At 50.3% G+C, this 13,714-nt stretch overlaps 1 protein-coding gene across 1 annotated transcript in view; it reads left to right on the plus strand.

Annotated features, from left to right (window-relative positions):
* Positions 1 to 2,651: 2,651 nt before the first annotated feature.
* ZBTB7C (zinc finger and BTB domain containing 7C) overlaps positions 2,652 to 13,714 on the plus strand; it is a 320,272-nt gene continuing 309,209 nt past the window's right edge. Inside the window, exon 1 of the mRNA XM_039842083.1 lies at positions 2,652 to 2,757. The gene's annotated coding sequence lies outside the window, so the exon portion shown is untranslated. The remainder of the gene's footprint in view (positions 2,758 to 13,714) is intronic.

Consider the following 13,714-nt stretch of genomic DNA (forward strand, 5'->3'; position numbering starts at 1 on the left):
TCCTGGTAAGGAATGAGTAAGGAGCTTGAATTCTTGTGAGGAAAAAGACAACTGAACAAAAATTATAAACAAAGTATAATAGCTGCTATCATTAAAAATAGTCTATAATATCACTAATTCGGACCATTCTCATCCTGATTGCTCTTAAATTTATGTTTTGCCTGTGGTGATTAGGTTCTGTAGCCCTGAAGCTCCTTGTCCAGAACATGGAACCCTCCATTTAGTAGCCTACAGCTACAGAACATCTGCTCTGAGCCAACTGTACCCAGAGGAGGAAGGAGAACCTTTCCGATTTAGAGGCATTTGTAATTTAGTACCAAATCCTTATTTTCTTAAGCAAAACCCCCTTTCTCTGGCTATAGCTGCCCTCACCTCCAGGACTGCATTCCTGTCTTCCATAGTCGTCTTGCTATTCCAGGGCCAGGACTCTCCAGGTACTGTTTAAATGCACCTCTGTGTGCATTAGAAGCTTGACCATGTCAGCTGCATCAGCAGTATTCCAAATGACTGAAGATCTATTAATGAAAGGAAACTAGACAGACAACCTAATTTAGCAGAGAGACAGACAGCCTAATTTGGGAGGGCAGTGGCTCCCAGAGCTGCTTAGAGCAAGGATATTATTTTGCCACGGGAAGCTCTAGCAACTTGGAAGCCTGACATCCTGAATCTGAAAATCTTAAGTTTCTAGGACAGACTTCTCTAGACTTATATGCTTTTTTGAACGGTTTGGGTAGGTGCTTGTTCAAACTGTTGAATGAATGACATTTACTTACTAGAAAAAGCCAGACCCCTCTGGCAAACGAAACACAAGGTACATGACCCTATATTCTAGATCCCCCTTTCACGTGTGTGTCTAGTTTTGTGCTATCGCATCGTATTCCAGAGCATTTTTCCTTGCCTTCACTACTCCCAACGGGTGATGCCTTGTAATAGTGCAATTATTACACAAATGGATGAAACGATAAAAAAAAAAAACACAATGAGCAACACTGGGAAGAAGTACCAAGCAAAAGGTCCACAGATTTGTTCTTGTGAATTCTGTAAAGGATGCCATCGAATATCTTTAACATTAAAAGACACTATACTCAGACAGCAGCAGCCTACTGCCCTTTCAGTAGTCGATAGCCAGAATGCAGACAGGAAGGAGGGATGCACTCTCTCGCCTGTCCTGGGCTCCCCGCGGACTCAGGTAAGCGCGAGCCCTTGTAGGAATTTGAGGACGGCAAATTTTCCTGCGTCTGAGAGAGGAGCCCCGGAGAGGACTCTCTGACATCCTAAGGGTACAGTCCCAGATGTCGTGCCGGGGCGGACAAAAGTTCCTATGTTTGCTGGGAGAGCGGAGGCGTGGGTTGCAAAGAAATAGAAAATCCAGCTCCTGTGTGCCCTGGTCTGTTGGTGGTCAGAACGTCTGCCCCATCGTTGCCTCGCCGGTGACCACTCACGCTGTCCCTTCGGGTCCGAGACCCCCTCCTCTCCCCTCATATGGGCCCTTTGCGCTCTGCGAGGCGTGGGAGACGCTCCTGCAGGTAGTGTCTTCGGGGGCGGGGCTTGGAAGGATGGGCGGGGGCTAAGACCTCCCAGGGCCCGCCCCTTGGCTACGTAGCTGGGTGATTGGATGCTTCAGAAGGCCGCCTTCTAGATAGTCCAGGGGAATAACGGGTGGCGCGGGGCTGATCCCTGGCGCGCGGGGTGCGGGGTACTCCCGACGGCGAGAGGGGGTACCCTGCACCCCAGCGGCCCGTAGGGTGGTGTTGCCCGCAGGAATTTGGGAGTCCTGGAGTGCTGCAAACCTGTGGTTTCTCGTGTCGGAGAGGTGTCTTTCTGAGCTCGCTGGGATTCCGAAAGCAATTGGGAAACTTCTCGCCCCTACTCCTTGCTCCCTACTTTTGGGTGGGAAAGGAGTTGCTGAGTTGTTTTATTTCCTCCTCCATCGTACTGTAAAAATAGCCGTGCCCGGGGCGACCGAGCCAAGTTCGGCTGCCCCGCTGCCCCGGGCCGGGTGTGGACCTAAAAATACCCGGCGGTCTGGAGCCTGTGCTCCGGGTGAGGACGGGTCCGGCTGGGCCGCAGAGGGCGTCTGGAGACCGGAGAAACGGCGGCCGCATGGCCCCTCGCCTTGGCCGGGACTGTCCCTTTAAATCCTGGAGGAGGCAAAGAGAAAAAAGAAATAAGACGCGGAGCCCCGAGCGGCTGGTGGCTCTGCCTGGCCCCCCACTCCGCCCCCGCGCCGGGTCCTGCCTGCCGCCTGCCGCCTCCGCAGGTCCAGGGCGCCCCCCGCAGCGCCGCCCACCGCCACAGTTACTGTCAAAATAGAAATTACGCGGGGCCGAGGAGGAGGTTGAGCCGCAGCAAGTGCATGTGTGGCAGGGCGGGGAGGGGGCGCAGGGGAGGGGGCGGACGCGTGGGAGAGGCGACCGTAGACATCCGGGCCCTTTAGCCCAGTGCGCCCCCCGAACAGTGGCGCGGGCAGCGCGGGCGCCCGGCGCGGGGCTCGGGGCTGACAGCCGCGGCGCGGGAGGCGGGACTCCAGGAGGGCGGGGGCGCGGAGCGGGGTGGGAGGAGCCTGCGCGCCCGCTGCCGCTGCTCCGCTCCACACCCGCCAGCGCAGCCCCGCCACGAGACTCTGACAGCCGCGCGGCCCGCGCTGCTCCGGCGCACCGGGACGGACGGACCGCGGCGGCGCCGGCGAAGGAGGACGCGGGGACCGCGGCCCCGCGCCCAAGTGCGGGAGGCGTGAGGGTACGGCGGCGCGCAGAGGTGAGTGGCTTCGCGCGCCGGGCTCCGGCACCGGCTGTGAGGGTCGCGGTCTCCTCCGTACCTCCGCTGCCGAAGCGGGTCCCGGGGTCGCGAGGCTCCCGGAGGGTGGCTGTGCGTCGCCAACGCCGGAAAGCGATGTCGGGGGCTGTTGCTAGGAGGCCGGCAGTCCGCGCGCCCCAGAGCGCCGGCGGGGGCAGAGTCGCCCCTAGCGCGGCGGGCAAGAGGCGGGGGGCTGCGGTGGCTATTCAGGGGCTCCGTGAGGCAGCCATGCAACGGGAGGAGGCAGGAGGAGGGAGGGAGGGAGGAGGGGAGAGCCAGCGGAGAGCGAGCCAGCGAGCGGGCGCCGCGCCTCCTGGCTGGCACCGCGGCCGGGAGCGAAGTGGCGCGCGGGGCTGGAAGGGAACTTCTGCGGGCGCATGCGGCCCCGGGCTCGGCGGCGCCTCCCGGCCCGGGCAGGGCGGGCCTATCGGCAGCCACAGGTGGTTTCTACCAGAAGTTTATCGCACTTTTGTTGGGAAGGCGCGGGAGCATTTTGGTTTCCTCAGACTTTTGGCACCCGCAACTCACAGTGTCTTATCATGGAAATTAGAAAAGGGCTGGAAAGTCTGGGATCCCGCGTCTCGGGGTGCGGCTCAGGGGCTTGGTGGCGGTCCATCCCCGAGGTGGCGCCCTTGCGGGACCCTAATGCTGCTGTCCACTTGGGAAGTTAAGGGAAATGGGCGCACGCATGCGGTTGCTCCATGCCTTGAGAGAGTTAAGCTGAGGCTAACCTGTCGTCTGCACTGGGCCACGCTGGGTCTCTTCCTGGGGACCGCACGCGTCTCCGCTCCTGGTGTGCGCATCTCTCGCTCCTTTGAAAGCGAATTGTCTCCGGCCGCTGTGCTGCTTTGTTATTCCGGCTGGTTGTCTGATTTCATTAGGAGGAGGACCGGGAGGAACCAAAGAAAAACTAAACAACGGCAACTCTCGTTTCCTTTGAAATCAGCCGCGGAACTTGGTACCCAAGCCTAGGCGGCGGGGGTCCAAGGCCGAGGGGAGCCTGGAGTCGGTGATGTGTGCTGCCTGCCCGCGGAGCTTCGCCAGACCGGTCATTCACAAGGCTAGGGCCTGGGATTTCTGGGGGTATCTGGGACAGAAAGGGGAAGAGGGTGGGAAGGGAAGACCCCTCAGAAGAGGAAGATATGCTGTGGTCCGTCAGCTCTGGGAGAGAGCCCTGAAAAGTCCAGTGGTTTGGCCCCCTGTTGCTGAATCCAGGGCATTGGGGTTAGAACCATCCCGGTAGGTCCATCCCGGGCTGAAAGAAATCATTTTCTTGGGAGTGGGTCTGATACCCTGCTGTCGCAAGTTGGCACTGAACTCGGTGAGAGCTAGAAACACTCAATCCTTCGTTCTGGCTGGGCGTGCTCCCACTTTCTGTTCTCCTACCCCAGTGGTACTCAAGCAGAATGCCTGCATGCCCTTTGCTTTAAGGAAGGTCACAGAATTTTGGAACTGAAAGAGACCCTAGACATTAGGAGTGCACATTTTACAGATGAGCAAACTCCAGGTGGAAGGAAGGAAAGGGACCTGCCACAGAGGTTAGAGGCCTAGGGAGGCTGGAATTGATATCAGCCTCCCAGGCCAGGGTGGAGAGGGCCTTGAAGGGCCTGAGGTCAGAAATGCCACCCCCACACCCAAACCCATCAGGGACTCATTATCTGGTACTATGTCCATGCTTGCTGATGAATGTGGTATATTTCCAGTCCTCTGTGCTTGGTTTATAAAGAAATCAGGAGTGTCATGCAGATTCCAGTCTGACACTATCCCAACTTACCCTGCTCCCTCCTCAGCCCAAATTCCTGAAACTCCTTTTGTAACATAATGTGGCTTGATGAGCCAAGATGAGTTTGCAGCTTGTCTCACTGTGAAGCACCCACTTTCCCGTAGGATGCCAGAATTCTGTTTTCCTGGTAATTAGGTTTTACAGATATTTTTGAAAGGGAGCCCAATTCTGGATCAATTACACTTGGACACAAATGCTGTGCTGTTGTGGATACCAAATGAGAAAGATGAGCAATTATCTGGGGGTGTTGGAATAAATGTTGTTATGAGTATTTGACACAGCCATTAGACATCAATGAGTGGGTTTTCAGTAAATGTTTTTTTATGCTCTATTTTATTGAGCAAACAAAGTGTCTTAATTAAAAAGACCTGGGAGTTGGCCACTTAGATTTTAGCGACTTGTTTCTTACCAGTGCGTGTCAGTGGGAAGGATTTGAGTGATAAACGTATGATTGTTGAAAGAACTTACCCTCCTCCCCCATCAAAATGTTCTTGGGCAAGGCTTATTCTTCAGTCTATAATGTCATGTACAGTCCAGCAGAATCATATTAAATCAACATAGATCTGTGTTCGGTGTGTGTAAATCTGTATTAGTCAGGAATGACTTGTAAGAGAGAACATTTTGTAAGTTTTACTGCTTTCAAGGGCATGCAGTATCAAGAATTCCTGGCTAATGCAATGTCACTGAGTATAATTCTTCTGCTCTCATGAACAGATAAGAATCACTGTCCCCATAGATGTGCTTGGGGCTATCATAATGATACACAGTGTAACATTTTGACAGCGCCTTTTCCCTTTTATTACATGCTAATTTCATCGGCATCCCTGAGTGGTACATAGTTCAGTGATTTGTCCGTCTTACAGATGGGGAACCTGAGGCAGAGAGAGGGGAGAATATTATTTCTCTAACTTCATTGGGTGCAACTTGGGGTTTCTGGGCTGACCAGAGAGTAAGAAGCCTAAAAATATTACCTCTTGCTCCTCTCTGGCACCACAACTACAAAGAGGTATAGAGGTGTTGTGGGCTTGCAGTTATACTTCATGGGATGCCAATCACTCCATCTGGACTGGGGTGCGAAGGACTTTGTTACGCAGCCCCCTGCTGTGGGTGAGTAGTTTTCCTCCCTCTTATAGCAGGTTGTGGGAACTTGGGTGAGGAGGGACCAGCTGGCTGAGGCTGGGGCGGGGATGTGGGATCCGTGCCTGTGTAGAGCTGAAGGAGTCCAGGCTATTTATAATCCCTCTTCCCCTCCTGGGAAGAAGAGACTCAAGGGTCTGGAACCATCCCTGGTGCTGACTCCTCTCTGGGATGACTGTGGCCCACTGAAAAAAACCTGCCACCCTACTGCACTGTGGGTCTTAGAGTGAGCCCTGACAGTTGTGGCAGGTCTTGGAGGGCTTCTTGGAGGTTCAGCTGCTCTGGTGAATTGAGTATGGAAGGATTTCCTACAGCCAGTGTGCTTTTCCTCAGGCACAGACCCCCCCCATTTGCTCAAAATGAAGGATACCCCAGAAACCTTGCAATACAGAACTTAAGAACTTGCTAACATGGGGCTAACTGGCTTTTCTGAATAATGACAACAATGATTTTTATGCAGGAGGTTCTGAAAGCGAACTATTAGATGTAGTTCCTCTGACTATGCGCTGTGGCATATCTGTGTGGTGCTGGTTGAGGAGTTCTGGGCATGCGCCTAAAGCTCTTCCCCTCTTTCCCCAGCCCCACCCCAGACCAGTCCCCGATGGATCCTTTTGCTCTCCCAACTCTTTAAGCCAACACCAAAGTCCTTCTTTATCTTCAAATAAATAGCATCTGCCACCCCACCGATTATGCCTTTATTCCTGAGACTGGGCATATTTTCTCCCTGGATTGGTGGAGGGAGGAATGAGGATGGGGGGTTGAGGAAGCTGCAAGACACTGAGTTTGTCTCTGTTTTGCTGCTTGGGGTGAATTAACCCACCAAACAGAACCATTTCAGATGCTCACAGAAGGTTTACCAGGGAGAGAGGACTTAAGTGGTGGCCCTACATGGTGAGGTGCACTGGGCAGCTCCTGCTTGACGGTGGCACCCGGTGAGCCTGGCAGACTTTGCACACTGGAACTTTTGAACGAAGGGCTGTGCATTGTTCATTTTCACATCCTCAGCACCTAGCACAATACCCGGGCACAGAAAATGTCTGCTGAATGAATACCATGGGTGGGGCACGGTACATGGGTGGATGGCAGTCAGGGTTGCTTCTTCATTGTCATCAGCTGTGACCCTTGGCACTATGAAGGAGGTGTCCAGAGAGCAAGGACATAGAAGCAGAGTGTGGATGAGAAGAGACAGGGTTCCACAGACATTTCGAGAGCCCTGGGACAAGCTGATTGGCCACTCCCCACCACCAGAGATGCTGGGAACACCCAGTCGTCAATTCAGCTGGCAGTGGTGAAGTCCTTCTCTATGGGCTGTCTTGGCACAATCCAGCCTCACAGAGCATGCAGAGTGAGTTTCTTTTAGTAAGGTGGAGAAGCCATTCCTTTGTTTACCCTCCTGTGGGCACTCCGGGGGCTGGCCCCTGCCTGCCTCTCTGACCCACACCCCCTCCGCTCCCTATACTCTACCATCTCGGATATTTTTGTTCCTTGAACACACCAAGCTCACGTATTTCTCCTTGGCCATCACGTCCTTTTCTCGGCTCTCCTCCCAGCTGACTTCTTGTCATCTAGGTCTCTGCTGGAGCAGCACCCTGTAATATATTCTTTATAACACCCAATTCCATCTGGAATAAAATCTTGACTCTCTTCTTATTAACTGTCTCTCCCATTAGAATGTAAGCTCTGTGAGGGCAGGGACCTTGTCTGTTTTGCTCCCCATTATAATCTCAACACTAGACAGTGCCTGACATGCAGCAGTGCCCAAGGAAATAGTTGGTGAGTAGATATGCCAAGGAGCGCTAGGGGGTGTATGATGATGGGTCAGCCAGGGGCCCTGCCCTCAGGATCTCTTCAGCCTAGAGGCAGGAATAAAGCTTATCTATACATACTCTGATATGTAGCGGGAAGAGAAGGTGGCATTCAAGAGGTACAGCCCAGGAGGGTCACAGACAAGTGGTGTTATCCCTGTTCAGCAGTGTTGGTTGGCTTAGGCAGAGGGGTCTTTTTTCAAATGTGACATTAGGAGTTGGGGAGCTCTGGCAGCTGACCCACCCAGGACTCCAGGACTGAAGTTTCTCTAGCGTGTTTGGCTTCCCCTCCCTCTCTCCCTTCCCCTCTCCTCTCTTCCCTCCCTCTCTTTCTCTATCTCTCTCAATCCTCAATCTCTCAATCTCCCTCCCTCCCTCTTTCTCTCTCTGCTTATTTACTTCTTTGGTAAGCAAGAGTTCCAAGCATAATGCCATCCTTGGAGAGTCAGGAATGTTGTGTTTTTCCACCAGCTCCATTCATTCGTAGCCTCCTCAGCACAGCTGTGGACAGCTGGCCGCCAACGTGGATGCAGGGAGGGTTCCTCTCCAGGGCCAAGGGGTACACTCAGCCCCGCAGGAATGGGGAATTTCATCTGTGTTTCACACCCTGCTGATTTCCAAACCCCACCGAAATGGTGCCTATAAAAACAGATTCATGAAGAAATTAAAAAACTATTAGCATTCAGTTTACTGTTTATTTTCTGATTGTAAAAGCAATCAGAGTCTTGATAGAAAATTTGGAAAATATGGAAAGGTGTAAAATTAAAACAAACAAAAAAACTGCTGTGACATACTAATTTTGGTGTATTTCCTTCCAGTCTTTTTTCTGTACACACCAACACACACGCGTGTGCATATGCACACACATATAAATACAATTAGGATTAAACATTATTTTCTAAAACTTTTAAAACCCATGCGATCTTTTAATAAACACAAAGGTTTTTCTCTTTGGAGTCTGAAACATTCTTACTATGAATCACTGATATTTGGAAGGAAATATGTTTTCCATGTCTTTTCACCGGCCGAGAAGATTTCAGCGAGTTTTACCTTCTGTAGTTCAAATTAGGAAAACAGGCTTCTCCCCAACTTCTACCCCCAAAACATCAGGATGTGTTTAGAATCATACTTCTCACTCCTCACCTCTCTCCATTGCTGGTATATAGGGTTGCAAGCTGTCCCCTCACTGAGCATTCTGTCGCAGTTACCAATGCCATAATGTTCTTTAATAACATATTTTAATGGATGTGTAGTGTTCCTTCAAGTAATGTATCATAGTTTATTTAACCATTACAAAAAAAAAAAAAAAACCCCTCCAGGGCCCATTAACTAATTATTTCTTGACCTAAAAATAAGAACAGCAGGAGATTCTCCAGAAATATGGATTAGTGTTCAGGGCATTGGTGTTTGGGGACAACCATGGCTCCTTCAGGAGACCAGGGATTTTGTTGCTGTCACTTAAGTGCCCAGGGCTTAGAAGAATGCCTGGCATGCAGTAAGGGCTCAGGAAATATTTTGCTAAATGAATGAACTGCAGAATCCTTCCCGTAGGTGGCGAGGCCCTGATGAAGCCCGTTGATGTCAAGGCCTCTTTTGGGGGAGCTTTTGGCTGGGAAGGAGGTGCAGGGCTCTGTGGGTGCGGGGGTGAGAAAACAGAGCAGGAAAGGGGTAGCATGGGAAAGCAGTTCTATGACTTAATAGTTTAATGGGTTTTCAGAGGATGTGAGGTTTTGGTGGAGTCTTGATATAGGCACTAGAGGCACTTAACTCCCTGAGACAGGGACTAGAGGGCACCCAGGCATGAGGAGCGGAATGTGGGGAGCCTCGGAGTCAAGAGAGCAAGGACAGGTTTGCCAGCCAGGACGAGGGGTGCAGCCCAGCCAGGGAATGGCAAGAGATGGAGACCTTTCCAACTGGTAGCTTCTCAGATCCCAGAACACAGTCCCAGGGGAGGATGGGTCCTTGGAAGTCAGGGTCCCCCACCTGCCTCCTGGCAGGTATCACCCCGCCCTGTAGATGAGGAAACTGAGGTCTAGAGAAGTTAAGGGATGGTAGGAGCATGGGTTTGGGAGCTGATCGATCCAGAATCCTATGGTGTGGCCACTTTTCTGCGGTCACCTTGGGTGTGTTACTCAACATCTATAAGCCTCAATTTCCTCTTCTAGAAAATGGTGAACACCAACTTTCATAGGGTGGTTGGGAAAATAATGAGACATTACACACAAAGCACCCAGCACAGCTCCTGACAAAGAATGAAGGGTCCGTACATGGAAGCCACTCTCATTTATATGTTTCGTGAATTTCTATTCCTAACCTGAAGAGAGAGGTGAGAGAACACCAAGGATTAGTGCTGAAAAACATCTAAGACTTTGTTTTCTTTCTCCTCTTCCTCCCCAGGCTACCACCATACTTACTTCAGGGGCTAAATATCCAGTCTGCAAGACAGATGACTGTTGGGAAGTCCCTGCTCACATATAGGTAGAATTAATGTCACTCGAGGGGGACCAGAGTCCCTTGCTCCTTTGCCGCCTCCCATGGAAGGGGAGATATACTTCTTAAAATCACCTTGAGGATTCAGCGTCTCAAACCAGATGGTACTGGCAGGGGCACTGTTTACTCAACTCCTGGGCATGATTGGTCTTCAGAATAGAGTGTCTGGCCACATAGAGAACAAGACATAGAACAGGTCAGTTTTGCTGAACTGAACTTTTGGGAACTGAATAGATAAGCGGCATATGACCTGGAGTAGAGCAACCTAGTGAAAATGTAATGTGAGCTATCCATGTAATTTAAAATGGTCTAGTAGCCATGTTAAATAAAAAAGTAAAAAGCAACGGGTAAAATGAATGTTAGTAAGATATTTTATTTAACCCATTATATCCAAGATATTATCATTTCAGGTGTGACACTGGTCACATTTCAAGTGCTCAATAGTCCCCTAGGGACAGCGCAGTGAGCTAGGGGCACAGGTCAGGAGGGCCAGTCTGGGAGAGGCTGCTTGTGCTTGGGGGCTCTGCATGGTATGGGGAGGCAGCTGGGCCTCTTGGAGGGGATGTTTCAAAAGCAAGCAAATCAGGGAAGAAGCCAAAGGCTGCAGTATCTGACTTTCGTCCTGGCCCATTGGTGGATGAATTGTGTATTCCTGAGGGACCATTCCACTTTTGTGGGCCTCAGCTTACCCATCTGCAAAATGAGGTCGGGTCATCTCTAAAAGCTATTCCGGCTCTGGTGTTCTCTAATTCCTGAGATAAAGACAAGGAAAGCAAATCTAGCCACTTCCTAAGTTTGAAGAGGGTGGATGGAGGTGGGGCTGGAGAGAAAGCTTGGGCTTCTGGCCCCCACATTTGAAAGCACCTCTTTAGAAAGTTCCATTGGGACAACTCAGACATGTAAGCCTCTCTAAGAATGAACAATATCCTGTCACCACCATTAAGTCGCCTTTTTTTAAAAGTATATTTTGGGGGTGGGGAAGCGGGCCTTAACTATTCATTAAAAAGTGACATGTTTTCATTGTTTTTAAATCTTGGAGCTTCATCTTGTTCCTGGGGCATCCCAGATGGCTGTGAATGGCAGCCATGATAGAGGGGAGGAGCCCTCAGGAAATATTAGAGCAAAAAAGGAAATATTTCAGCTCTGTCATAAATGGGCACTTGGCCTGTCCAGAGAGGATGTGGGAATAGGGAGGAAAAAAGCAGCAGGTGTGTTTGGAGGGAAGGGTGTGGCCTCAAATGTATTTTAAGCTCCTGAAGTCAGAGGCTTTGGTTTTATTGCCCTCTGGTAAGGAGGGGGTTGAAGCTTTTATCTCCCTGCCACAGACTTCTGTGGGGGAAAGGAAACTCTTTCCTTTTCAAGGAGTGTCTCTTTTAAAACTATTGTCACTAAGTAACGAGCTGTGTCTACCCGAGGACCGCCACCCCCATACAGAAAAGGACCTGTGTGCTCTGAAGCTGGTCTAAGCACTTCCATTCACAAATGAGGAAGCTGAGGGTCAGAGAGGCTCCACCACTCTCTGAGGTACCCCAGGAAGGCAGCGGGGGAGCCAAGGCCAGAGCTCACAGCTGCAAGGGTGTCCTTTCTGCCACACAGGATGCCTTCTCGGTTTTTGTCTCCTTCACAGTTAACAGATGACTCAACTGGGCTGCCTTGAACCATTTTTAAATGAGGATTTCTCTTTTATGTTTTCTGAAACTAGATTTTTTATTACTTTTCCACACATTGTTTGCTTTGATTTTTAATTTAATTTTTTTGAATAGGTCAATACTTACACGGTTTAAAATTCAAAAGATACAAAAGGGTATTCACAGTGAAACATCTTTCTCTCAACCACCCTATTTCTTAGTTTCCTTACCTCGAGGCAACCACTGTTCCTGGTTCCTTCAGTTTAAAGATACTTTATGTAGATACAGGAACAAATGTCTATCTGCGCATATGTGCACGTACATGTGCATGTGTGTTGTAATTTTTTTTACCCAAACAGAAGCATATCATACATGTTACATTTCACTTTATATTTTCCACTGAATGATATATCTTGGAGATAGCTGACTCTCTGACAATAAAATATGTTATTCCTTTTTGTTTATTTGTTTTGGCTACATAGATTCTGTTGTAAGGCCATACCTTGACTTATCTATCCAGTCACTTATAGAGGGATGTTTTGGGTGTTTCTAGTCTTTTGGTTATGCAATATTCTTTGTTTTAACCCAGTGATTTATTTTTTTATGAAAGCAATCTTTGAGTTTTCTGAATACAGGCAAGTCGATAGCATTTTAAGCTGGCTGATTTATTGTTTGAATGATGCATCAAAGAATAAAATTGCTTAATTGTTTAAGGATTGAGTGTAGAATAAACAATTTTTGCATTGAACTTTCTGGCAAACGAATCATACAGTCAACATTCATTTATAAAAACAGTGTTTTTTGAGTTGCTACTGTGTGCTGGGCACTAGGTGCTGGGCCAGGTGGTGAGGGTGGAGGGGGCAGAGAAGGAAGGGCACACGCGACGCTGCTTCCAGTCTGGGCCTGGAGTTAGGGGCGGGTGGAGGGTGACTTTGATAGAAGAGAATGGTTACGGCAGGTTGGGGCAGCCTTGGTTCAGGAACACAGAAGCCACAGGAGTGTCGGGCGCTTGGACTTGGGGGTGGGGTACAGGGTGGCAGGGAGAGGACTCTGGGCTGTGTGAGCAACAAGGCTTCCTGACCACAGCTTGCGGCACCATGTCTTTGGTCCTTCTCAGCTGTTTCATTCGGTCACTGTCCTTCTGCAGGGTCCTTTAAAGGGCAGTGTTTGGGACTCTGGCTCAGCCAGGCAGACTCTGCATGTCCTTGGAGTGTTCCTTTTGACCTCGAGGGGCCTTGAAACTCCTCTTTGTCCCAGGGAAATGGGGCTGGCTTCAGTCTGGAGAATGGGGAGTGATGGCACATGAGCCCTGTGGACAGAGGGGGCCGCAGTTGGTGGGGAGAAATAAACCCCACGATGTCAAAGGAGGTGCCTTCACCTGTCTGAACTGGAGATTCCTGGGCTGTTTCTGTGTGTACACAGCTCCACATCCCCTCCTGAGGGAGGGGCATCTGCTTCCTGGGAACACTGGCCTCAGCCCTGGCAGCCTGCCCTCCTGGGGGCTCAGAATGCTTTCTGGAAGCAGCCCCCAGGCTGAGTGAGAACATCCATCAGTGGGCTTGAAGGCAATAAACTACAGTTGCTGAAGAGTTGTAGATCAGCCCTAGAAACTTCCTGTCACAAAGAACCTTTGCTGCTTTTGTGTGTGTGCAAGAAGGGGTAGGCTGGGATCCCACAGAGAACACAAGGTGTATTGGAGCCCCCACCATGTCTTCAGCCTGGGTTAAGTTCTGCAGGAGATCAGAGATGGCCCAAGACATGGTCTTGGCTTCAAGGATCCAAAAATCTGGTTGGGAAGATGTTGATGTTTATGACACCAGCCTTACGCTGAAGGGCTAAGTGATGTCATATTGCTTGTCAGGGCTATAAGACTTTAAAGAAAAGAAGGGTCGTGTTCCTCAGGAAGGGAGCATGGGAGGAGGATGAGAACTGACATCGATTTAACAACTACTGCACGGCAGGCACTGCCTGGGTGTGATAGACCCATTAATTCTCACAGCAGCTTTCCATTAGAAGTTTTTATTCCCATTTAACAGATGAAGAACCGAGGCTCGGAAAGTTCAGGTTAACTGGCT

Source organism: Pteropus medius, unplaced genomic scaffold (genome assembly GCF_902729225.1).
Source record: "Pteropus medius unplaced genomic scaffold, Ma_sr-lr_union100, whole genome shotgun sequence".
Lineage (NCBI taxonomy): Eukaryota > Metazoa > Chordata > Mammalia > Chiroptera > Pteropodidae > Pteropus > Pteropus medius.